Source organism: Zonotrichia leucophrys, chromosome 4 (genome assembly GCF_028769735.1).
Source record: "Zonotrichia leucophrys gambelii isolate GWCS_2022_RI chromosome 4, RI_Zleu_2.0, whole genome shotgun sequence".
Classification (NCBI taxonomy): domain Eukaryota; kingdom Metazoa; phylum Chordata; class Aves; order Passeriformes; family Passerellidae; genus Zonotrichia; species Zonotrichia leucophrys.
In genome coordinates, this window is record NC_088173.1 from 25,076,840 (window position 1) to 25,102,518 (window position 25,679).

The window sequence follows — 25,679 nt, forward strand, 5'->3', positions numbered from 1 at the left end:
AGGATACAAATACCAGAAATTAATCAACTGATCTGAAAACAATTTTTGGTGGTAGCAAACAAGCACAGTTGGATCCAGGAACCAAAGCCTGAAATTGCACGCAGAAAGCTGAAAGGTGATGTCTACAGGGAATGTATAAATACAAGAAGATTAAAAGTGGGGGAAAAAAAAAAAAAAAAGAGGAAAATGCACTGCCTAGACAGTGTGGTGGCAAATTACATGTCTCACAATGCTTCCCATAGTCCCATATTCATAAAGTTTCTTTTGCATTCTCACTACAAGCTCTTTCAATATATGTCCTTTCAAAATTAATTTCTTTCAAAAGACTTATGCATGAACTGTTCTTGTTAAACTGTTTAACGCTCCAATTAAAACAGGATGAATAAAAGAACATTTTGTAACTCAAGGTGACTGAAATCCCAAATGACTGTCTGATCTTAACTTCTGGTTCTTGCCTTTTTTTTTTTAATAGTTCTTCTTTCTTTTCTGTGATCCCTTCTTGTTCTGTAATTTAAAACCTGGTCTGTCAACCTTCTCTATGATATCAATTGTCAGTAGGGTACTACGTGGTACAAATCACTGTCAGATGAAACCCTTAAAGAAAAAAGTTCCTGTTTTGAGAAGAGCTCTACATGGAGACAGTGAAAAGCATACAGTACTAAAAAGAGGAACCCAGGACTTTTTTTTTTTTTGGTTGGAGCTTATCTGATTATCGGCTTTAAATCAAGAAGTTGTTCCTTTCTGACAGTATGTTGTAACAGATCCTATTCAGCATTCTCTGTCCCTTAATACAGTGGACTGCATCACTTGCAGAATAACTTTAATAGAAAGGACATAAAATTCAATCATAAGATATATGAATTAGGACATTTCACCATAGTGTGTATGTGAAATAAATACAGTGAGGATATATTTGGGACAAAACCACTCTCATTCTTGGAAAGAAAAACATAATAAATGTTTATCTGAATTAATAGATTATCCACTCAGTCCCTGAGGTCCTTCCAGAGAATCTCATGGTAGAAGACACTGAAAACACTGAAAGAAGTTTCATACAGAAGCAGTACATCACCAGAATGACCTTCCTAGAATATTAATGGTATTAAACAAAAAACACACCAATAAAATAAATCCAGATCTATATATACATGGCTACAATTACAAAAACATTTTCATGCTTATAGCATGGAATTAATCCCAATTGTCTGTCTCAAATAAATTAATAATTGGAAGGCAGATTTGGCATTTATTTCCACATTTCAGCATGACATGCTACCTATACCTGAGATCATCACCTCTATTATCCTCCGCCTTATTGTGCAAAATATTTCTTCTTCCCTTTTCTGATCAACACTGCCATCCTATGACCACCCCCTTACTCTCCATAAATGTCTTCTTTCACCTGACTTCAGAACTCCATGTCTCCTTTCTGCTTTCTAATCCCTGATTCCCATGCAGCATCTCCACCTATGGAAAGTGCAGCCTCTTCTTGTTCATTGGGCTCATCTCCTCTCTTCCTCCTCTTTTCACAACCAGACTTCCGCCCCACGATCAGCACTTCATAGCCCCTGGTCAGCTGTCACAATTCAGAGAGCAGTTAAGCAGCTTAACCTTCTGGAAAACAACCCAGAGCTGTGTCAGACAGCAGGGCTTAAAAAATACTGGTAATGTCTATGAAGGCTTCACTTGGAATCACTAGGCTTGCCAGGCCCCAAGCTCCTCCAGGATTCCAATGATCCATCTTCAACCTTTGGAGGAGGTGTGGAGGAAGAAATCTCAGCAATTACAGTCCCAATGCTCCATTTGCAAGGCTAATTTTGGAAACAAAATGAAAAGCAGGGGAATGCATGTGGTTTTACAAAAACCAGATTAATTATTAGTGTAATAGTTTGTAAAGTGGCCTTCTTGGGCTCCAAAGCCTGGCACCAAACCATAGTGAAATGAATACTAGAGGCTTAAAGCAAAGAAAGTAAAACTGGATAAAATTATTCAAGATCTGTGTAAAAATATTAACAGGTTTTAAAGTTACCATGCACATCAACACCAGAGAAAATTTAAAAAGAGAATAAGAAATTACTTGCTAACCTTTGCTCTGTCTGGGTCTCACTTTTGCTCCTACTTTTCTGAAAGGTGGAGTCCATGCTATTGGTGACAGTTTTTTGTGGGAAGGAAGAGAGAGATTATTATCAACAAGAAATGCCATTGCCATGCTAGAACAAGTATAGCTGAGTATTAATCATGCTGAAAGACACAGCTCCCTGCATCTAGACAGATTATTACTGAAAACAATGACTTAATCTTAAAATGGCAAGAAAACACTTAGAATGCATGGGTTTGATACTGTTAAGTTGAATTGTCTTGCCACCAAAAAGTGTGAGCAATGCAAGTGAAACATGTCTGCGTGTGGAATTGGTCCTGCCAGTGGCACACCTCTGCTCCACTGCAACTGAATACCCTCCACATGCAATGGAAACAAAGCAGGTCCTGCATCAGTTGTATAATATGACTGCTAGTAGAAACTAGGAGTTCATATAAACAATAAGCACCTTAAGGTGAACTATTAAACATCAAAAAGTTGGATTTTTGTCACCCCACTGTTTCCTTTACTGTTCCTCTGTTAACAGAGAAGTCAGTTGTCATTTAAGGCTCCTTAAAGGAACATGAATAAATATTGAAATGTTATTGCCTTCTGCCTGTTCCTAGAATTAACCACAGAAGGAAGCATCCACCAACTGCCCAGTAGTTCAGTAAGATTTGCTGAAGGGTCAGAAAGGTAGCAGGAATTTCAATCAAAGGCTAGACAAACTATCTCCTGTCCCCAAAGTCCTTCAAAAGTAAACACACTACTGCACTTACAATTTTCCTTCTGGGAAGACAATCAGAAAGATAACAAACCACGTATGTCAGATATTATGCACATCACTTGGCATCCTCTGGAAAGCATTCAGAGAAACTATGGTGATGAGTAAGGTATAAAAGCCTATATAAACTTTTTTTAAAATTGCAAAGATAATAGTGGCAAAATCCTGCTTGAAGGGAGCTTTCTTGTGGTTTATTTCCAGAAAGGTTTATTCCAGAACAGAAACAAAAAATGATAAAATTATATCAGATTTAAATGAAAATAGCATTTTCTATGAAGGAAATACATTTTTTCTTGTTCTCATGGAGTCAACCACGTTGCTCTTTAATAAAGAGCAATTTCTGACAGAATTGCCTGTATTAATCCTTAAGCTCCTAAAAGAGATGCTTTACTCTCAGCTCTACAGATTTGTATGAGAATGATGAGACAGTGACTGCTTGCAGAAAATAAAGTCCATTTACAGCAAGAAACTGTTTGGAACCAAGAAAGCCTTCCACAACATGAATATGTGTCTCAGTATGACAGCTTGAGACAGCAACATCAACCTAAACTAACCTAGCACGTAAACAAAGCTCCAGTTTTTGTTGGGTTTTTTTAAAAGCATCTTTGGACTTCCCTAGAGAAAGTCTCTGCCTAAAAGTGATGACCATGCAAGATATGCAACTCCTGGTGTTCATGGGATGCAGTTAAATAAATTCATATGCCATTTAATAAAGATGTAAATGAGGGGAAAAAAGAGAGAATACCATAATGTTAGCCAAGTCACACTAGCATGAAAGGTTCCACTCCCTACAAAACATCAAATCTAACAGAAATAAATTATTGGTGACACAAAAAAGAGTGCAAGTGAAATTGTTACACTGACCTCAAAAGACCTCAAATTATAACCTAGCGAAGGTATAGTAAGTTACTTTGCCTCTGCAGTTAACTGTGAGGGTAAGTTTCACACAAGTTTTGAAGCCAACTTTTCAAATCATAAATTAATCCAGGAATAACTATCAATACATCTACCTTAAGTCAAAAAAAGCCTCCAAAACACCAGGGCATTCAAGAGAAGTTTGATTACAGCTGTTTTGTAGGGATTTGAAGATAAACTGTAATTAGGAGATAGTAGGGGTTCTAGAAGATCCTAGTAGATAAGGCTGTGAAATTTTAACCAGGAGGGAATTGGCAGATGAAACAAAATTCAAATATCATTAGCAAACAAATAATTAGCCATCAAGCAAGATTCTCCCTGCAGATTGTCTTGCTAAAATAGGTCAAACAATCAAAACAGTAAGCAAAAAACCAAACAAAAAACGGAGCCCCAAAAAAAACTCACAAACAAATAAACAAAAAGCAACAAGTAGAAGTCTGCAACAGTTCCAGAGATTAAACAATATTCCTCAGCTGAAATGCTTTACACAAAACTATGTATACACCCAACAGAGTATACTGGGAACCATCACTGAGCAAACTTATCAATCAAAGCCTCTCAAACTGGAAAACACCCACAGGACTACTGAGGCAGGGCACATGCCAGAATCTGTACAGGAAAAGTAAAGGTTCCATGAAAGATTCACAGGCACTGGCCCAGCCAGCTTCTCCCACACAGGACACAGCAGGGTCAAAATGCAGTGAGGCATTATCCAAAGTAAAGAGTGGGAGCTGCTCCTCAGGAAGAACTGGATCCTGCTAAGCAGGTTATCAAACAAGGAACTCCTATGTAGAGACCTGCACCAATTCATGATGGGACCTGAGGTCAGGGACCCAGTAAAAGGTGTTATATCAGTACCAGGTATTATACCTTATCCATTACACCTCACTCCTGCATCAGGGGTTAGCCTCAAGCTAGTATAACAGTAAACTGATCCTGTTTACTTTTAGACAAGTAATAGCTGTATCTGGTCAGAAGGACATAGGGTTTTCCAAAAGTAGGGAACATAACCTAGCAGAAGAGTAAAAACTGCTCCCTGATTATGACTAAGAAACAGTAAGTCCAAGTGGCTCTCATAAACAACTCTGTGCTATAAAAAGAAATTGGGGTGCTAATGTGAGTCAAAGAGAGGCATAATTTTCATTTCTTGTCTGTTTAGTCATCTCTCCAAGCTTTACAATTGCCTTGACTTTCCTAAATAAACATTATTAGTTTCTTTCATCTACCATTGGAAATGCAAAGTAAAGGACAACAATTGTTCTTAATCATCTTATTGGCAAGGTGAACCCACAATCAGGATTCTGGTCTGAGTAGAACCCAGTGTATTAGAAAGCTCTTCACAGAAATCCCTGTGAACATAGTACTAAACCTAAACACTGCAGAGATAAAGGTGGTACCCACTAAAGACCTTTGAGGAAACATTGCCAGGAATTCTGGTGATAACAACCATCATCTTTGCTGAGGAGTGCAAGGAAGTACTCAAGGTGTCTGAAAAGCTGTCAGGACCACCACTGGGCTCAAAGGCTCTTGGCCAACAGTTCAAAGTCCTACTGACTGGCCAACAGAAGGGCCATTGCTCATGAGTCACTTCTGGGCCTGCCATTGCTTCTCATCTGCAGCAAGAACCAGATCAGCAGGGGGCTGAGCAGAGACTTTCATGGGTCCCTACCAATCTGCATTCCTCCTTGAGGCTGCCTTGGATTGGTTTGTTTGCCTTGAAGGGGGTGAGCAAAGATGGGGTGGGGTTGACAGAGGAACCTGTGACCCTTTTTTCTCTGGATGAGAGGTGTCTGTGACAGATGCAGGCACATGCATAAACAAATGGACTCACATGACAGAGGAGGTCTGGAAGCTCTGCCAGCAGTGCAAATATCTGTTATGTCCAAGAATCTGGAGCCCTCCCTTCATCTCCTGACATTTTCTCAAGCAACTTCCTTCCCGTTTCCAAGACGCTTCTCCTCCCAAGGCTTCACATGCCATTTGCATAAGGGACTAATTATAATCAGGGCTGTGCAAGCAGCAAAGATATGGGTAAGAGAAAACCTGTTTGATCATCAAAATTGCTCACTTTGGAGAGGAGGAATTTAAATGATTATACATGTAGATGTGTATGCATACACACAGGGGTTATTTTATTTTGCTTTTTAGCATTTACAGTTACCATAAGGTGTTTCCACACATCCTTTTCAGGCTTCTGTGTTTAGTATAATTATTTGCGGAGCTGTTCTGTGATTAGACACTTTCAGAGGTTCCCTCCCAATGCAATATTTTCCCCAATTCCTTCTGACATTCATCCTGTGGATGCTTCTAAACACAAGAGAAAATCCTCTTCAGTCCTAAGAGAGCAGAAGCCAGTGACATAAGTGCCAGGGACAAGATTCTAAACCTGTTGATAGCAGAGATAAGGTCCAGGTAGGACGAAGAAAAGAAAGACTTATCAGAGTATCAATCTTCTAGGACCTTCAGTAGAAATTTTAGCACAGTAAAGATGAATGGGCAAGTCCTTAGCTTTTGTTTCTTTCTGATAGCCAAAATAGGATCCAATATACAGTTCTTTTCCAGTCCCAGAAATCACAAGAACACATCAAATGCTAAAACATTTACATTGGAAAGGCCAGGAGATTAAACAAGCCTCAGTTACTTCAACAGTATAACATTTTGCAAGAACATCCAGTTTCTCCCTGTACAGCCTCAATTGACAAGGACTGACTTTGGAAAATTTCCCTGAATCCTTCTAATCCCACATATAATTCTCATCCCTTTGAGAAAATGAACATGGATACAATTAGCCTGTTCAAGAAGAATTCAGCAGAATATCAGACCAAGTACAATAATAAATAGCTTCTCCCATTTCACCGAGCCCCTATCCTTACATCTCATAAATGCCAAGGTAATAGCTGACAGAAACAATTTTTTCAGTTTGCAATATCCAAGAAGAAAGCCAGACAATGAAGGGGCAAGTTTCACAACAAAACCCAGGCATGAACTTTATTGTTTACATGGATCAAGTTGCTGAATGCTATAGTTTACCATTTCAAACAAATGACCTGGTCCAGTGATTAAGCCAGACTCAATAGCAGATCCTGAAAAAATCCATCAGCCATGTCACAAAATCTTAGATCAGCAGCTGCTGTCTGCCTTATTTAACAATGGGGATTGCTACCAAAGTCCACATGCTTCTCCCTGGTCACATTTCTTTGTAACCACCAAGATGTAGGCATCTTAAACCCAGGAAAATCCAGCTATGACAAGCTGTCCTCGACACCACACCATGTCCTAGATTTAATATAAAAGATAAAAGACATGGTGAGTCTGGCCCAAGAGAACCTGCTAGGAACCAGCCTGATTAGCAGAAACAATATGACACAGCAGCCTAATTGACAGAGGCTTGAAGCACTGCTGTTATTTCATTCAGCAAAACTGTTTTCAAATATAATAGTTGAATAACTGGGTTAAGTGCATTGCCTATGTTATGAACCTGACAAGAGGAACCAGCTGGAAACTGAGCTGGAGCTGAAGCTCTTTATCATCACAAGTGAAAAAGCCTGGATACCATAGGAGACAAACTGTCACAACAACAGAGGGACTAAGAAGATCAGATAGTAAAAATGTTTGCAGGTGTCTTTTGGCTACAATCCAGAAGATTCAATGTGATTCAGCATAGAAACCAAAGTAAATTCATAAACTTACCTGCAACTCTCTGCAGTAGGTACACTAAAAACTAAAGATTATCCTTGAAAAATAGGGGAAAACCAATATTAGTAAGAAAATGCAACTGGAAAATATTAATGCTCCCTTCATACTGAACTGGAATGGGGCAACCCTGAATGTACATACAGACTGGGGAACAAGGGGCTGGAGCAGTGCTGCAGGAAGGGAGCTGGGCCTGCTGGTCCATGGCATTGAACGTGAGTCACTGAGCCCTGGCAGCCAGGAGGCACAGCCCTGTCCTGGGGGGCAGCAGGCACAGCCAGGCCAGGGAGGGGATTGTCCTGCCCTGCTCTGAGCTGGGGCAGCCTCACCTCCAGTGCTGGGGCAGCTCTGGGTGCCACAACATCAGAAAGACACTGAGCTGTTGGAGAGTGTCCAGAGGGCAACAAGGATGGCAAAGGGCTTGAGGGGAAGCTGTGTGAGGAGTGGCTGAGGTACTGGGGCTGCTCAGCCTGGAGCAGAGAAAACTGAGGGGAGACCTCAGTGCAGTTACAACTTCCTGGTGATGGGAAGAGCAGGGGCAGGCACTGACCTCTTCTCTGTGGTGACCAGTGACAGGACCTGAGGGAATGGCCTGAAGCTGTGGTTAGGGGAGGTTTAGTTCGATATTAGGAAAAGGCTCTTCACCCAGAGGGTGTTTGGGCACTGGAACAGCTCCCCAGGGAAGTGGCCACAGCACCAAACCTGACAGAACTCAAGAAGCTTTTGGACAGTGCTCTCGGGCACAGGGTGTGGCTTGGGGTGTCCTGTGCACAGCCAGGAGTTGGAATCAATGATCCTGAAGGGTCCCTTCCAACTCGGGATATTCTGTAATTTGGGAAGCACATACCAGGTGACAGTTCAGTTCCTCTCCTGTGACACGTGTTGAAAAGGGCCAAGGGAAAGTTTAAGTAAACCAGTTTCTATCGTGTATTGACAAACTGGTTGAAGTGATTCCAGGACTCCAGAAATTTTTAAGATTTTATCATTCTCAAGGCCTAAGGAAGTTAAATAGGAAGTCATCTGAGCCTTCAACCACTTTTAACAGGATTAATACATCTTTATCCTCAGAGTCTGTATGTTGCTCTATAATTAACACGTCATAATTTATAGTTAATTCAGTTTTGAGTTCTGTGATATGAACATAAACACCTCCAATACTGACAAACCATAATAAACATGCTTAAGTTTAAGACTCTCTCAGGTGGAAAACAGACCTGAGAACAACATGTAGCAGAGCGAATAGAGATGCAGTTTTGCTATTTGAACAAAGCTGCTGTCTTTAATAAATATTGTAACTTCACAGAGAGTTACACTGATTTATTATTTTTAATAGTGCCTGGAAATGAAGACAGATATTTTATTAATGTTTCTTACTGGAAACTGTGTGTGGTCTGTATTACAATTACAAGTCAACATTGCAAAACAGACCGCTACATCTCCATATGAATCAGCAATAAAACCAATCATTGCTGCAAGAAGCTAAAATCTGAGAAACAGCATCAAAACTGAAGAGAGAGACTCCAACATTCTCAGGGCATGCTTTCAAAGTACACAATAGTTGCCCAGCTGTGTCCTGTAGAGGTTCTGTACATAAAGACAATGCAAAAATTATATTCAAAGATCTTCCTCAAGTTGAATAGCTCACTCCACGAGAAGAAAAATCAGTAGAAAACAGCTCAAACTACTACTTATAGGAATAAGTTCAAGTACCCAGAACTCAGACAAGGAACATAAGTAATGCCCACTAAAGGACAAAAAGGGATTTGTACTTTGAAACAAGCCCTTGTGACACAGTGAAGTTTTTATTTTTGTTTGATACTTTGCAGAAGTCCCTGCAACTAGAACATTCTCACAGTTGTGCTGAAACATGTGAAAACAGAGACTATCTAAAAAAATCACGCTGAACAAGAACATGCAATCGGAGATTTGAGTTTGGAGGCATTTTCCAAGCACTTTGCCAACCAGCACAGTCTCTCCATTCATGTCTCTAGTCTACAAACAATCTCTGTGCTGTGGTAATCAGCAACTGAAGACTGCATAACTCAATCAACCCAAGAGGCCAAGCAGGCCCAGATGAGGTGAACACCTCCATGCAGCTTGGTGCAACGCCTACAGTATACAAACTGTTCTCCATCTGATCTTTCACAAATTATCTGTCTGAATTTACATTACTGAAGCACCAATGACTCAGCAAGTGTGTACTTCAGTATCATTTAATTTCAGGTTTTTCTGTTCAGTGAAAATTCTGGCAGATGGGCATTATATGGAAAGGTGGACAGAGAAAAGTACATTTATATCAAGTGTTTACAAAGTTTATCTCCTTACTTCAGGAGAAGCTATCTGAAGTAAGGAGATAAACTTTGTAAACACTTGATACATAATGTCTATGAAACACCAGCTAATTGAAGCATAAAATACCAAATACCTCCCCTTTAAAACCCATTTCTTGAATTAAAACTGTTCCATGACACAAGAGAATGATCTATTACTCTTGGAGTTACCAGTCTTAGTTATCTCACTGTGCCTCAGTCATTAAAATCAGGCAGGTGTTTGGGTTTTTTTCTGAGTTCATGCCATCCACTTATTCACCTCAATTTTTTACCATAAGCAGAAGCCATAAGAATACTGAACTACTCAGAACTGTCTGTAGATTGAATATGCACCTATTTACCAACGACCTTTGTTACATTTGCCAGGCATCTAGCAATGTTACAGGAGAAAAACCTGCTAATATACTGCAGACTACATGGGAGAAAAGCAGCAAAGAAAAATCCACAAGTGACATCTGTCATCTAGGTATGATTTCTCTCTGTGTAAAGCTAACAGAATCATAAGCTACTATTGACACCGAGCCAGCTGAAAATGTGAACTGCAGCAAGAGACATAATGCAGATAAATGTCCCCTTTTTGTGCTTTAAAGAGTTCCATAGGCTCTTTCTTCTAAATCCTTTCATTAATTACACTGTCTAGTAGAATCCAGCACTTATTGCAGAGGCTAAATTTTTCTTGATGCACATTGAGCCTGCTTTCCTCTTCCCCAGCCCCATCAGCTTAAAGAGAAAGTGGCTATTCTGTGATAGAATATGGAACCTCCATCCAGAAACGTGCTCTGGGCAGACAACAAAATTACTATGGGCTACAAGTTTACCTATACTTACACACATGGGAATTATTTCAAACTTCTCAGCACTCAAATATGCAATTTTATGTGTCAATACACTGATTACAGTTACTGTCTCCTTCTAGAGCTAGATTTGCTGCTATTTTAAGGTCTAGTTGTATGACTATATCTTCTGACACAATAACATCATCACCCCCCAGTTCTTTCAGGCATACACGTTACAGGAAGGTACAGTAAGTACAACTAGGAATCATTTGTATAATTATTGAGGATTTCTGACGTGGAAGTTTAGATACAGTTTCTAAGAGAGCCACAAAACCATTGGGAAGAAATATTCCTCCACCATCCATTTTTTTTTTAAATGAAGACAAGTGCAATACCGTGGACAAGCGCATGTTCATATGCAGAGTCTTGCTCAGTTGTAGAAAAAAAGTGATGACAACTTTTGCAAGCAGAGGTGGCTAATTGTGATTTGAGCTGGGTGTACTGCAACACTCAGTTATAAACAGACTTTGCTGAGGTGAATGCACTACTGCAGTGGCACAGGGCTGACTTTGTGCTCACTGGAGCAGGAGTTCTTCAGGGAAGGCAACGGTGAATTCTGGGGAACCAATTTGTTAAACACTGCTGAAGGAACACGGCAGAGATGTGGGTGTTCAGTGCTCTGATTTAACAGTCATTTGAAATGAGTATGAATAGACAGCATTACAAATCAGCAGGCTGTGCCTCAACTAAGGAATTAATCAGTGTGTTGTGATTTCTGGAAAGCAGCACTTAACTTCAGTGGATAGAGAACTGCCCCAAAACAAAAAGACATAAGAGGAAGAGAAGGCAGAACCTCTGTAGACTAGTTATGTCTGTCTTGTTGGTCACAGAGAAAAATTAATGTTATTTTTATTCCTTTAGAACTATTTCAAGCAATTATATCTCATTTACTTTGGTGCCAGACAGTGCTTGCTCGAGTCAGATCTCCTCTTCTGCCAACAGCAGTTCTCTTTAGCCTGCAAGTTTCAAGGTCACGCAGTATTAAACTTGCAAAGGCATTGGCACAAAGCAGGTAATAGATGTTGTCAACAATACTGACATATCTTCCTGAAATAATCCATCTTTTAATTTTCGTATTCATTAGAAAATTCAAATGATTTTTAAATGTGTCATGACACAAAACAGAGCCTATAAACCTACACGCTTCTCAGTTAGGGAGAAGTTATTCTTATCTGAGAGCTACTTAGAAATCTGATAACAACTCAAATAAGTACTGTCATTTGACAGAAAAAGGAATCCAAGACATACAAATGAAAAAATCTTCTACCTTAAATAGAAGGGATGCTTGAACTGTACGGTGTTCTGGGATCTGCACAGTATGCACACCCCCCTCTGTCTGAGAGGGTCCAGTGCACAAAGTTCAGTACTGGTGCATCAGCACACCAACACAGTCTTTCTCAAGTAGTCATGGTTTAAACACAGATGTACATACATTTTTAATGTAAATCTTGTAATATACATTCAATACTTCCTTTTTCTATACTTTCCATGCCCCTTGTGGTACAAGTAAATCTAAATAAACCCATCTTCCTTTTTGTGGCATTATATGAGACTATATGAACCCAAATCAATTATTAACAATTATTCTTGAAGTGAAACAAATCTATTTCAATAGCTCACAGAATTCAGTAAATTTTTCCTGATCCTTTTCAGTGCAGTTGATAAAGTTTTGCTTCTGTTTTCCTTTCAAAATAAATTGTTTTGATTATATACATTTGGGGTTTTTTCCCTTTATCAAGTGAATTGCAGCTATCTAGAAGTCATTGCATCTTGAACCTGTAAAAACACAAACCAATGGATCCCTACCTCAGTATCCAATTGCTCTTCAGAACTATTAAAAATTACTTGTTTTGATTTAGATGTTCAATATGTTAAATTAGCACTTAGTTCCACAGGAATAGAGGCCACTGGACAGAGGGAAACTTTTTTTGCTTATGTGACTTGTTGGATACCTAAAGCATTTCAAAAGATTTCCTTGCCCAGGAGGTCTGGGATAACAAGTTACTTCTTATAAATATGTACATTTAACCTTAAAGTATCATGGATGAGAAGTGTATGCAACAGTAAAAGCAGGGAAAACAGTTTCCCACTTTTAATCTGGATAAGACAAAATCCCACTTGCTCTCCAGAAAGTGAAGTTATCCGATTTTTACTTACATTGCTCTCTCAGGGACTTCTGTATCCCTGAACTCACTACTGGGCTGGGGAAAGAACTCCTCCAGAAAATCCCAAAGGAGAGAGTGAAAAAGGCAGCAAAATTGTAACCAAATAGAAAATGCTGAACACTGCAAGAAGCATCACAAATACATACAGCTGGGTTTATGTTTTTAATAAATTAGGGCTGGCCACTTTGTCTGCTTTGCTCGGTTCCTTTTTAATCCTCTCTCACTGCAGCTTTGGCTCTTTTCCTATCTACTCCCCAAACTAAGGCTGAATGCCAGTGATATTTGATAGCTGAATTGCAGTTCCCAAGGGCAGTCTGGATATAAATTCAGGTCCTAAGTCCAACCCAAAATAATAAAAATCTTTCAGAAGTCTCACTGAAATAACTCTGGTTATTTCAATGTCTTTCCTTTCTAACACCACTCTTGTAATTTTTTTTTAGATTCATTTATGTTTACCACTACTCCACTATTACCATCATCTTTTTTTTTTTTAAGTCCCACACAACCTAGATTCCTCACAGAAAAGCATCAGTTGGTATTTTCCATACAACATGTGGGTAGTAAGTAAAATTAACATTACTCTGAGGTCTTAGAGACAGAAAGGTCTTAAAGGTAAGGATATTCATAAGCATTATATGCAGGAGAAAAAGAGGGCAAGATTTCTCACAGTTAATTATAAAGTTGAAACCTGGCATTGTATTCTAAAACCTGGAGTCTTCACATTCCTTAAGAATCAGACTACAAACACAGTTCTTCCAAATCTGATACTCAAAGGGTAATATAGAAGGCTGAGAAAGGGAAACAGAATCATTTCTAAGAAAGACCCACCCCAGGCAGGAAAAATGTAAAGAGGAGTTTTCCTGCAGTAGCTTTGGGCATTTTTGTTTTGTGCACATTTTCTTCGATTCATCTGTTCTAGGAGGATGGTGCACCATAGAAGCAATGCCAATGTTTTGTTTGCCCAATACTGGGTCAAACAAATGTGCCTGCATGGAATTTTTATTGAAAATCTAATGTAACTAGAATGTTTGCGTGGCAGCACAAAGATACAAGGCTGAATACAGTGACACACTACAGTTTATTCTGCCTTACTAACCAACCACAACAAGTAGATAAGGGAAGGATTGTAATATAAGAATATGTTACTCTCTGTTAATAAAGTAACTGTCCAAAGCTACACTTCAAAATTATTAAACAAGTAGTTTAGCAAGTATTGTGGTCTTAGAGACTCAGAAAATTACCTAGCTTATCCTAATAGACCAGCTTACTTTTCAACTATAAAAAAACCCCACAAAAAATAGTAGACAACAATTGGATCAAATAAGTTAATTACTCAGCAGTTGGTAAAGTTTTGTAATTTGCCATTTTGAGCCTGGGCTAGACACTTCAACTATTTGGGTTCAGATATTACTTGTCCCTGAAATAAATTCTAAAGGAATTTCCCCCGTCTTTAAATTTTCAGCTCCCATTTCTCAACCTTTTTTGTCTCTCTCATTACTACTTTTTACATAGCAAAGTATCAAAGCCATAATAACAGAACAAATTTTGGCAGACTCATTCTCTATCATTTCATTTTAGGTCATCATTTGATGGCTGTTTTCTATAAATACCCTCAACTCATGCACACAGCATCTCCCCTGATTTAAACTCAGTCAAATTACTGAACTTTAAAATCAGGGCTGTGATCTGGGACAGCCTAGCTGCAACATAAAAATCATCACTTCTTCTTGAATAAAGACATTGCATAACAAAGAGTTAGATTGCTCTTGATATCTGTTGGAAACAGAATCCTGTACAAAGTCCATGACTGAGCTCTGCACTGAACCAACTATTAGAAACAGAGAAGTTCCAGCCTAAAAATGGTGTCTGAGTTTTCACTAATGCTTTATCAGAAGGAGTATTATAAATAGAAGGTACTGTAAACACGATGGCAAGACATTAAATCCTTGCTAAATTTCTCTTAAGAAAAAATGTTGAGCTTCAGTAAGATTTATGAACAAGCATAGGCACAGAAAAACCTAAGTGAAGCTTCCAAATTGAACTATGCACTGATTTTCATTTTGACGAGGACCGAAAATATCAACCTTGCCTCTCACTAAGATGTCAGTCACTATTTTGTCAACAGCATAGATGCTCTGCAGAACCCAGAATACAGTCAATGGTATTACATCAAGCCCATGATTTTTTTTTTTTGTGGGTTCCTGATTTAAGCAGAGAACTGCAAAACGTGGCAAGAAGAAGATTCATATTTCTGAATATTCCTATAAAAGTTTTGATAGCATTCAAAAAACATTTTAAAAAAATCTTGTGCTTTATGTCTGATACAAATCATGTTATTAGGTTAGCAATTTTGTATGGGAATCTTGAATCATCTCTCTGCATGCTGGGATTGCTTCTTTCATGTGGTACATTCGGTGCCTTTGAGGAACGCCTCATTCACTTGAAAATATAGTTCTAGAAACAATGTTTTGTCTGCCACTCTGCCCCTTGTCATGTTGCATTAGAAGTAGAGGAGGAGAGCTGATTCAGATAGGGATAGCTTCCTAGTGCATTTACTTTTGATTAAAGACAATATTATTCTGTTTTATGCAGTAGGCAAAAAATTCTGCTCTATTAAGAGTCTATAGCACCCTAATGAAATCTGGCAGAACACAGGAGGAAAACTGGGTTCCTACTGAGTTCTCTGAAGGAGCCTGAGTCAAAGAGAGGAAAAACACAGGCAAGATGTTAAGCAGGAGAGCTCAGACACAAACCTGACCACAAAGAAAAATGAAAAGCTTATTCAAAGGGGTAAAAGATTTCTGTTATAAATAATATTAGGACACTTTCAGTAGAGTCTTATTAAACATATTTTCTTCGGCACCATTTGTGAGTCAGATTCCCTTGTCTATTACTTTAAACATAGTGTCACCAGTTAGTTTTGCCTAAGTAGCCCCCACTGGCTTGTTTAAACTGGAGCATTCCTTTTTAAAGACTCATTTCTTTTTTAGTTACTTTGCATGCAGTGCGAAACAGTGCACGCTCTGCTAAAACAGAGCTGCACAGGAGGAGGCCAACTGCATAATAATTCTTGAAGAGACTGACAATAGCTTGAATTAAATTATGCTTTCATTTTTCTTATATGTTTCAACCTGATTTGTCTTAATAGCATGTTTGCAACACGTTAATTATAAGGACTTGACACTGTACAGTTGGTATTTAGTAGAAGAATGATTTGGCTAGGGAAGTGAAATCTAAATAACTTATATGCACACAAATGTTTGGCAAAAAATTAGATTTGCAATTAAGCAATCTTTCCTGCATTACCTACAAACTCAGCATTTCTAAAAATGACCATCATAAACCACCATGTCTCAGATATCCTTTCATTTATCCTGTGGTCCTACAAAGTCACTAGAGAGAACTTACGCTGCACAAAAATATACCCATTACATAAAAGATAAACTAATAGTTAAACACAAAAAATCCACAGAGAAACCTCCAAGCTAAGCTGAGACCTGTTACTGTGTTGTGTGAGAGTCCTGCCATTGGCCTGTCAGCGGGAGAGAGACCCCACACCAAAAGCAGCACCAGCATTTCTCTGAAGTCAGTGAGGCTGTAGCTCTTACAGCAGCTCTGAATTTGGCTTACTTAGGTAGAGAATGCACCAAGGAGAGAACAGGAGCAAATCTCAAGTGCTGAACATAACATATTCATGCATTCCTCAAGTAATCAGAAGTTAGACTAAAATGTTATTTAAAAAAAGAAGTGCGAAAGAACTTGCTGACATCAATTTGTCTTTGAAATATCTTACAGTAATATAAAAGGCTTCCCATGATACTTCTATGAATTGTCTCTCCCACCCAGATCCCAGGTGTCAACTAGCCTCAGTTTCAAATATATTCCAAATGAAACACTTTGCACATCCTCCCTGAATGTGTTCTTTTCGGGGGTGGGTGTGCTGGACAGTTTGGCAGAAAGCATTTGCTGTAATTAGGCAAACACTTGAGGAGAAACAGTTGAACAGATTTTCACTGAACTGCTGTACCTAGTTAGATTTGTGCTTCTGCTAATAACAACCTCTACCAGTTTCAACCCTAAAGATCTGAGATGCAAAAGACAGCATGAATAATTCAGTGAGCATGAGGTCCTGAACCTACCCTTCCTTTCATAAAGAGAGAAGTAATGCACCTCAGGTATAAAGTTTTACTCTAACAGGGCTTAATCTTTCTTTCTCTTTCAGTGCTTTGTTACTAAGTGCTGTGTAGGTGTGAAAAGCTGTATTACCATGTAATTTTGTTGGGATCAGACTTCCAACTACCTGCTTTGCTTCATGTTCATTTACACAGAATGATCAAAATCTGTTTTATTTCCTAACAATAGCAAATTTTGCTATAATTATTTTTAAATGGCAAATTCAAGGAATAGTGTCCTGGTTAATTCACACATGGCACCTATCCACACACGAATAAAATACCATATTATTTATTACCTTTCTCATAATGAACTTTGTAATAAACAACTGAAAAACTAATTTGTTTTTTGACAATGGCAAACCTTTGAATAGAGAAAATCACAGAGTCGAACACAGAGTGCAGTCCTGTGTGGTAAGTGGTCTCCATAGCAACCAATAGATTTTATGCTAAGTCTGGCCTTTAAAAACATTTCACGTTTACCACCGAGAAAAAGATGGCCTTGATTTAAAAATGATACAACAAGTATCTTGAATGTGCATGCTTTCTCGTCTCTCTTGCAAATAAAATTAGCAGACGTCCCTTTAACACTAAATCCTCTGAGAGCTGCGTGTCATCATTGACGTATGTGTGGGCCTCCTTTAGGCTTGGAAATTTTTTTTCCTTGCATATCATTGCAAGACTTGAAGCCCTTTCCCCCCCATTTACCCCTCCTTGTTTTTCTCTATCCAGAATAAAAATAGAACATCAAGTTCTTATCTCAGCCAGTGATCATGGTGACAGTGAAAATATTATTGCATGCTTATCTATAGCAGTTTCAATCATACAAGCTTATAATAACTTGCAATAATGGAAGAAGTAGTAACTATAGCTGCAACGCCTGCTACAGCCTAATTTATTTTCACTCCACATTCAAGCGACTGAAGCCCCTAAAAGGAAATGTATTTTTAATAAAGATTCCAACTTAAGAACATGTGTATGTAATTATTGACAATGATATGCCATAAAGAGTTGTATGATTATAATCATTAGCACTTAATGAGAATTTTGTTTGCAACACAGGAATTTGAGCAACAGGACATGAGGGTAGACGTAGAGAATTATAACTGAATTTATCATTATGCTTTCAACTCTTACAACCTGACAATATAGGGTGCACGGCTTTAAAGTTTAATCCAAAGCAGAGCTTGCATGCTCAGGTTATTCCTCTTGGCATGGGTGTGGGATGCCTGCTTTTCGTTGATTAGGAATGCAGCCTTGAGAGCTTTGGATGAGTAGGAGGGGAAGATACAGAGATCATTTGTCGCTATTCCTGTAAAGGTAATTTCAACATGCATTCAGTCATCATGGTGACAGTAATAGCACTTCATGCATAGCCTTTCACATCATCGAATGTTTGGTCTCTGTATTCCATTCCATCACAAATGCCATAAAAGCATCACTCTCCTATCACACTGATTGCTTTCCCCACTATTTCCTTTGTGCAAAGTACACTTTCCTTTCACTCTGACTTCAGAAAGGTCCTGTGTTGAGCCTCAGTGAAGAAGGTATCAGAATCAAGTTCTGTTTGTCATGAAATAAGACAAAATAACAAAAATTATTACCTTTTTGTTTCCTTCTACTATGTCCTAATAGACTTATGTTTCTCCAAAGATGATCATCAATGCATCAACAAAAATTAGGGCCTCCACAGGGAAGGAAATAGGCAAGAAAACAGAAGCTAAAAATTTCTGTATGAAGAAGCATGATCTCCAGTATACCTCTAGAGAAGACAGAGGTTTGCTCCCTGTATAAAAGAAATATGCTACAAATCTAGCAAAAATACAGACAGCACAGCCACAACAAGGCCAGAAAATTCTCAGGTATCATGGTATGGAAAGGCAAGGTAAACATATTAAGTATGTAATTCCTTTTATTTCTTGCATCAGAATACACTGAGCAGACTGAGGGGAATAATTAACTTCAATAGCAATGTGTGATGGTGTGCCAATGAAATCTTGCTTATGGTGAATGTTGTAGCATCAGTGTATCCTCACCACTCCCTCCTCCCATGCTCTTTTCTTCCACACAGATGGAGAAACACCATGCCAGAGTCATGACTAGCATAGGGCTGGAGGTATCAGAAACAACTGAGCAGTTCCTGACAGACCACTTTTCTTATTTAGACAGACCACTTATTTAGAAGAGAATTCAGAAATTCTGAAACATGTACTGCAACTTCATTGCAAAAGGATGGAAGATGGAAGCAGGATGCTCCAAGGGAGGGTCCTACCTGTCAGTCGCTTCCCTGGGTTCCTGGTGTGCAGACAGGCCTCCACAGAACCAGTAAGAACCACAGTGAGAACCTAAGATCTGCATTCCAGAGCAGGCAGCACCACAATTCCCCTGGGAGTTGTGCTCTTACGGCTTGCCTTCATGCCCTGCTTTCAAGGGAAGAGGCGAGTATTAATAATGTGGGATGCAGCAGCATTTCCAACAAGCTTACAGGGATACCACTGCAAAAAGACACCTTATGCAAAATGCAGGATAAAGATGATGGTACTGTATTAGCATGCCTCCTACCCAGAATCTCTTGCCTTCACATACTCCTAGAAGCTAATTCATTTCATTTTGGGCTTTTTTTTTTCTCTAAAGCACTTACTCTCTTATCATCATATGTACTTTTAGCAACTCTGTTTTGATTGTACAGACCTTTTATTTTCCTTAGCTGTCTAAGAGAAAAAAGTTTCAAATGACCAATTCTAAAGTGGAAGAGAATTTATGTGTTCTGAATTACATATCTGCTGTTGTTTTGTATTATTTGGAGAGACATACATACCTAGAGAAGTGGTTCCCTAACACGGGAGTTTCTAATATTGACTCATAGATATTCTAGTGAATAAGCCTGAAGGTCAGTGTTTAAGGAAAATGAAACAGGTGAAACACCTGGAACTCTCATGAGGCAGATTCAACAGCCTTTTTCTTCTTGTTTCGAACTGGAGATGCAGCAATGAGATCTTTTCTCAGGTAACATAATACTGATAATATTTGAAAGTGGCAACTTGTCATTAAATACCTGTCAAATATTCCAGCTTCCACAGTAAATTGCAATGTAGTATTTACTGCCTTGAGACAAAAAAATATCAATATAAATTTGAATTGGGGTCTGAGAGGGAGCAAGACAGTAGGCCCAGGCACTAACCATCAAGCCTACATGCTATGTAGGCAGATCAAAGGTCCACCAGCTGCTGTCCAAGATAAAAATAGGCACTCAGAACTATTTTTATAGAGATTATAAAAACATGTAAATGGGCCCAGTTTAGAAGTTCTATTCTATTATGTCACAGTCTCTTCAACACAGAGAATATGTGGTTGTTCTAGGAAAAACAGTTGATTGTTTTACATAATGAAATATCCTAGACTCTATTAATTTCTACATATAAACTGTTTTAATGTAGATGTGTGAGAAATCTGAAAATAATGCCTAGTGACAGCCATAGGATTAAGCTCTTCTCACTCAGAATTGCTAACTTTGATTGTAAATTGCTTTTAAAGAGCAAAGCATATACTGTAAGTCCTCCCAATGCCTCCTACTAGCTGACATCAACAAGGCATCTGGGACAAGTGTATGCTAGTAATTCATCTTAATAATCTGTCAGCAAAGCTGTCCTAATGGGATGTGTCTTTCATTTTGATTAAAATGACCCTCTGAAATGTGGCTCTCATAGAAAGTTGACAAGCAGAGGCAAATTTTGAACAGTCTGGCACTTCTAATTTTATCTCTGGAAAATGAAAGTGCTGTTAAATACTCTTACATAACTACTCCCTCTGTTTGGCTGTCTTTTCTTAGCTTCCAAATGAAGAACCTGTCTATACCCCCTTTGATGATCAATAATAAATAGTTCTCTTTGGTCCATGTGACATTCTTTTCTTTTTTTGTTTTCTCCCTCCATGGCATGATTTCCAGTATTGCTTGGAAATGTCAGTAATTCAATACAGTTGTTAAATGAACTACATGTTTTCTTAAACATAGAGCCATGCTATGAAAACACTTCTCATGCCATCTGGAAGGTTATAATCTTGGGATTTTTTTAAATGTATGAGCTGATGGGGTACATCATGTTATCCCAATACTCATACACATTAAACTCTTCAATATTAGATTTCTATTGTGCTGCCATGACATGGTATTTCTTTAGGAATCTCATTTATCCTATGTCCTAAGACTAATCATCATGAATTGGTAACAAAAACAGAACTAACATTTACTGTAAGGATGGAAGACCACAGGTTTGATATTCAAGTTGTCAACACAGACTTCCATGAGTTTTCTCATTAGACCGTCATACATTTCACTTTGATTCCTGCCAGGCATAAAATGCAATTTCAGTGTTATTATTCTAGGTCATGTTGCGTGTACATTAGAAAACATTGATAGTACCTTTAGAAGCTAGTTTGAGGCATCAGGTAAACCAAAAGTTTCATCAAGAAAAGACCCCTGACTTGGAAAGGCAGTTGGAGAAAGAAAATGTTGCTGTCGGTAGGAAGACAATCACTGAGTAAATAGTAACACCAGCTGGAAAATCCACTAAAAAAGTCCACCAATTTTTTGCTTTTCAGTTACCTCTCACAAAATGTTAGAAAACACAGATTCTAACACTTCAGCTAGCTAAAATGAAAAAAAAACAAAAAAAAACAAAAATAAGATACACAAGTATTTTTGAGAGGTTTATGCAAATTTCTTCCTCCACAATTTTGGAAGGGCTAGTTGGTAATTTCATTCATGCTCTACTTAATATAATGGGAGAGTCTGGACCCATTCCAAGACCATGTGATATAATGCATAACATATGTTTCCCCTTGAACATATGCGTGCTGTATTCCCTTCTTACTTTTCTAATCCCATACCTGTATCCTGTCAGCATCAGCCTTAAAAATAAAAATGATGAGACAAAACATGATCCCACAAATTCTGATTTACTGTCTTTGCACATGAAGACTAATGATTAATAAGGTTTTGAATAATAGTTCAATACCAGGAGTGTGGAAATGTGGGACAGAAAAAGAGAAGAAATATGAAAGTTCAGGTAGCAGTTTTAGTACAATTTACCTTCCTAGATAGATCAGCCAAAGCCAGCTTGAAACATTTTTTCTCCTTCTTCCTGTGGTAAAACTTGAGTTCTCTCTAACGCGCAAGACAGCTCCTTGACCATCATTTCATCTTTGGGTTAACTGGAGAGAAGGGATTCATATGTATCAAACACAACAAGTTCCAGATTCCCCAACTCTGTGTTGGGTAATGACATGTGAGCGCCAGAATCAGGCTTTGTACACCTCAATCTTATGCCACAATAGTAACGTTACAACTCTTCCACAGTGTAGCTTTCCCTGGTAAAGGACTGGGATCTTGGGCTGTAGTTCTACATAACCATGCAGCATAACGTGGGATTTTTGTCAGAAAGCAAAGGAAAAAAGTATGTCCTTCCATCTTCTCCAGACTCACCTTGTTGTAGCCTCCCCTCTGCCCCTTCCTTTTGGCCATCCTTTCAGGATCTGAGCTGGAATATGCCACAGAGGGTGGAGCACGTGTGTGTGTCTTTGGAGAGGGGCTAGTTCTAAGGACAAACATGGATGTTCAGCACCTCATATTCAGAGATGTAGCAATTAAAGGAAAAAAGCTGGGAACACACAGCCAACGTGAAAGGAGAAGCAAGGACTACAAAACAGCACCAAATACAGAATTAGCAAGAGCATGGAGCAGAAAATGGCATAACATTTCCTTTTTCTATGTTTTGGGGTTTTTAATAAAGGCAGCAGTCTGATATTAAGCTAGGTTCTCACATCTGTTTCCAGTCTTCCAATTCTGAATGAGTGCTATGATCAGATTTTGGATGAATACCTAGAGTATTCAACGCAATGTTCTATCCCTGCATGGACTCCACTTCTTTTGTCTCGCTTCGGATATCAAAACCATCCTGAACACCATTTCCTGTCATGAATCTCACATGGATACTTGAAGCAGTAAACCAATACAGTTCCTACCCTGTGCAAGGGGAAGAGGAGGCTTCCACAACCGGCAGAGCAGAAGGGGAAACCTGCCAGCCTGCCTGAACAGGACTCCCAGGCATCAGATTCACAGTCCCTGCAAGTTCTTCACTTGGCAGAAACAAAAAAAATTTAAAATGCTACTTCTACTGACACTTTCCCTCTCCACAGAAATCAATTGTGTTTGCAGCATGTAACTTTCAGACTGGCATCAACATTCCTGCTCTTCAGAGAAAAAGACAGGTTGAAGAAAGAAATATATCACTGAAGGAGCAAGGGAGAAGCCAAACATGTCCTGCTCCAAAAGGGAGTTTAAAAAAATAATTAAAAATTTAAAACTGAGCCACTGATTCCACCTTCACATATAAGCTATAAGTGGCTGTTGTCACAATCATTCCACAAGAAAGAAAAACTTATAAGGGAACAGGTAAAGCAGCAAAATTTATGTTCTCTGAAGTACCCAGTCCCCCAAGTATCGTGCTAGTAACTTAAGCAGAACTGTGTGAAATTGTACACTCCAGGTGATATTTACCAACACTGCAGCATTTTTCAATTTAATTTCATCAAATAGCTTGAGGGGAAAAAAGCACCTTAAAAAAAAAATCAAAGCTCATCTGTTAAAACAACATTTCCTAAATGTGTTTTTAATTATTATTCTGATTGACTATTTTGAATTTTTCTTCAGTTTTATTAAAGAAGACCTTCAAATATTAAAAACCAATCAAATAATAAATAAAACAATTTACTAAAGTCTCATTTAACCCCCTAAATAAGTGAGATAGATTTCAAAATTGCAAAGAGATCAAACATTTGTCATCATTCCAGCTCCAGCACTGACAGACTCACAATTTCTTTCTTTCTACCACAGAAAATGTAGGATCATTAATCCCTGTGTTGACTGAGCAAGAAGGTGCTTGGTCCCCAAACCCAAAAGCACAGAAACAAGTTGTCCTTTACACTTGAGAGGCTGAATCCTAGGAGAAATATTTGCTCTAAGAGCATAGCATGTGAGGGGAGAGACAATTCATGTTTACTTCAGAAAAAAGCATGTAAAAAGGAAAGGAAAACCTTTTCATCAAGCAGAATGAGGCACACTGGAGCTCAGAAATCAGTTTTCTGGTTTTGCCTCTACCTTCATGCGCTCTGGGAATACCAGCAAGTTCTTCAAATTTCTGTCTGCTTTGATTTACCCCCATTAAAAAAAAAATCATTCCTTTACAAAACAATTCAAGATGTATAAATTAAAAACTCTGTAACAGATATTCTAAGATTTTCTGCATTCTGCCTGAGATCTGGAGTCTTAAAACCTTCTTTAATTCACAGTTCAGTGAATTATCATGAAACATAAGTGTCTTTGGATAAAAACATTTGCATTTAGATACATTTAACCTTACATTAAAACCAAAAGACGAATAATCCTTTAATGCTCCTGTCATATTTATTAGCTCTGCTCAAGGTGAGCAAAAGCTCTTGGGAGCAGCTGTGCCAGACATTCTTTCCCTTCACCCATTCACTATTTTTTCCCTTCTTTAACTGCAGGAGTTCAGTTCTAACACTGTTTTATCATACTAGTTTTTTTCCTCCTGGCACCAAAACCAGGATGCAGCAAAGACATAAGGGATGAATGATAAAAGAAATAAGACTTACACTAAATTAACTGTATACAGAGTGTAAGAGACACAAAGCTTGTTGTTCATAGATAAATTCTGACCTATTCTATCATTAATCTCTACATAATTTAAATCCAAAGGTTCTCTTCCAAAGCTCAGCCTAATTATTGCTTCTGCTTTTGTTCCCAGAATTTAGCTTGGAAAGGAGCTCGAGAGCATCCAGTCCAACCCACTGCTCAAGCAGGGTTACCTAGAGCAGGTTGCTCAGGGTGAACCCAGCAAGGTTTTGAGTATCAACAAGAGACTCCACAATCCCTCTAGACAACCTCCTCCAATGCTGGACCAGATGTACAATGAGAGGCGTTTTCTTGTGCCCATTGCCACTTGTATCACCGAGTGCCACTGAGAAGTTTGACTCCCTCATCTGCATTCCCTCCCATAAAGGTCTATATATAGGTTTATGTGATCCCTCTGAGCCTTCTGATCCATAGACTAAACAGCCTGACTTTCTCAGGCTCTGCTCACAGTGGACAGGCTCCAGTCCCTCAAGCACCTTCACAGTTCTTGCTCTGCTCCTTCTAATTTGGAAAGGGTGCAAAATTGTCCTATCATCCAGGTTCTAAAAGAGATGTTAAATGGCATGGACCTCCATACTATATCATAAAAGTAATTGAGAAACCATCTATGGAGAATATGCAGACACACAAGTTAAATTTATTTCCTCTCACAAGCCTCAGAATTTATTCTATGGAAAAGAGCCTGCTTTTTCCATAATATTTACCTGAATCCTTGCAAAGCTTTATGCTTGTCAGTACAACAGAAGGGAAGGAAACATAGTAAAACAAACAATTATGAGATATTACTAGATTGACTTATTGGTGGGCAACAACTCTATTTATAAAAAAGAAGTAGAAGTACTGAGGAAAAACATTATGAAGAGAATGAGAGCAGGAAACAAAATGAGCAAAAACTGTGATGGAAGATGGAAAAGTGAGCATGTCACCAGCATGAGAAAGGAACAAGGACAATTTGCCATCAGCACAGACTGTCTTCTGTGGGTGTGATCTGCTAAG

General features: G+C 38.6%; 2 long non-coding RNA genes across 3 annotated transcripts in view; both read right to left on the reverse strand.

The window, feature by feature from the left end:
* Positions 1–1,143: 1,143 nt before the first annotated feature.
* On the reverse strand, positions 1,144–19,375 carry LOC135447329 (uncharacterized). The gene is made up of 3 exons (XR_010440072.1): positions 19,245–19,375; positions 2,086–2,142; positions 1,144–1,811 (listed from the first exon to the last, which is right to left on the reverse strand). It is a non-coding gene; the product is annotated as an uncharacterized LOC135447329 (long non-coding RNA).
* Positions 19,376–21,213: 1,838 nt separating this feature from the next.
* The window catches only part of LOC135447328 (uncharacterized), an 80,503-nt gene continuing 76,037 nt past the window's right edge, over positions 21,214–25,679 (reverse strand). For both annotated transcript variants that reach the window (XR_010440069.1, XR_010440071.1), the window contains 2 exons: positions 22,062–22,183; positions 21,214–21,315 (listed from right to left, as the gene is read on the reverse strand). This is a non-coding gene — a long non-coding RNA (uncharacterized LOC135447328). The remainder of the gene's footprint in view (positions 21,316–22,061; positions 22,184–25,679) is intronic.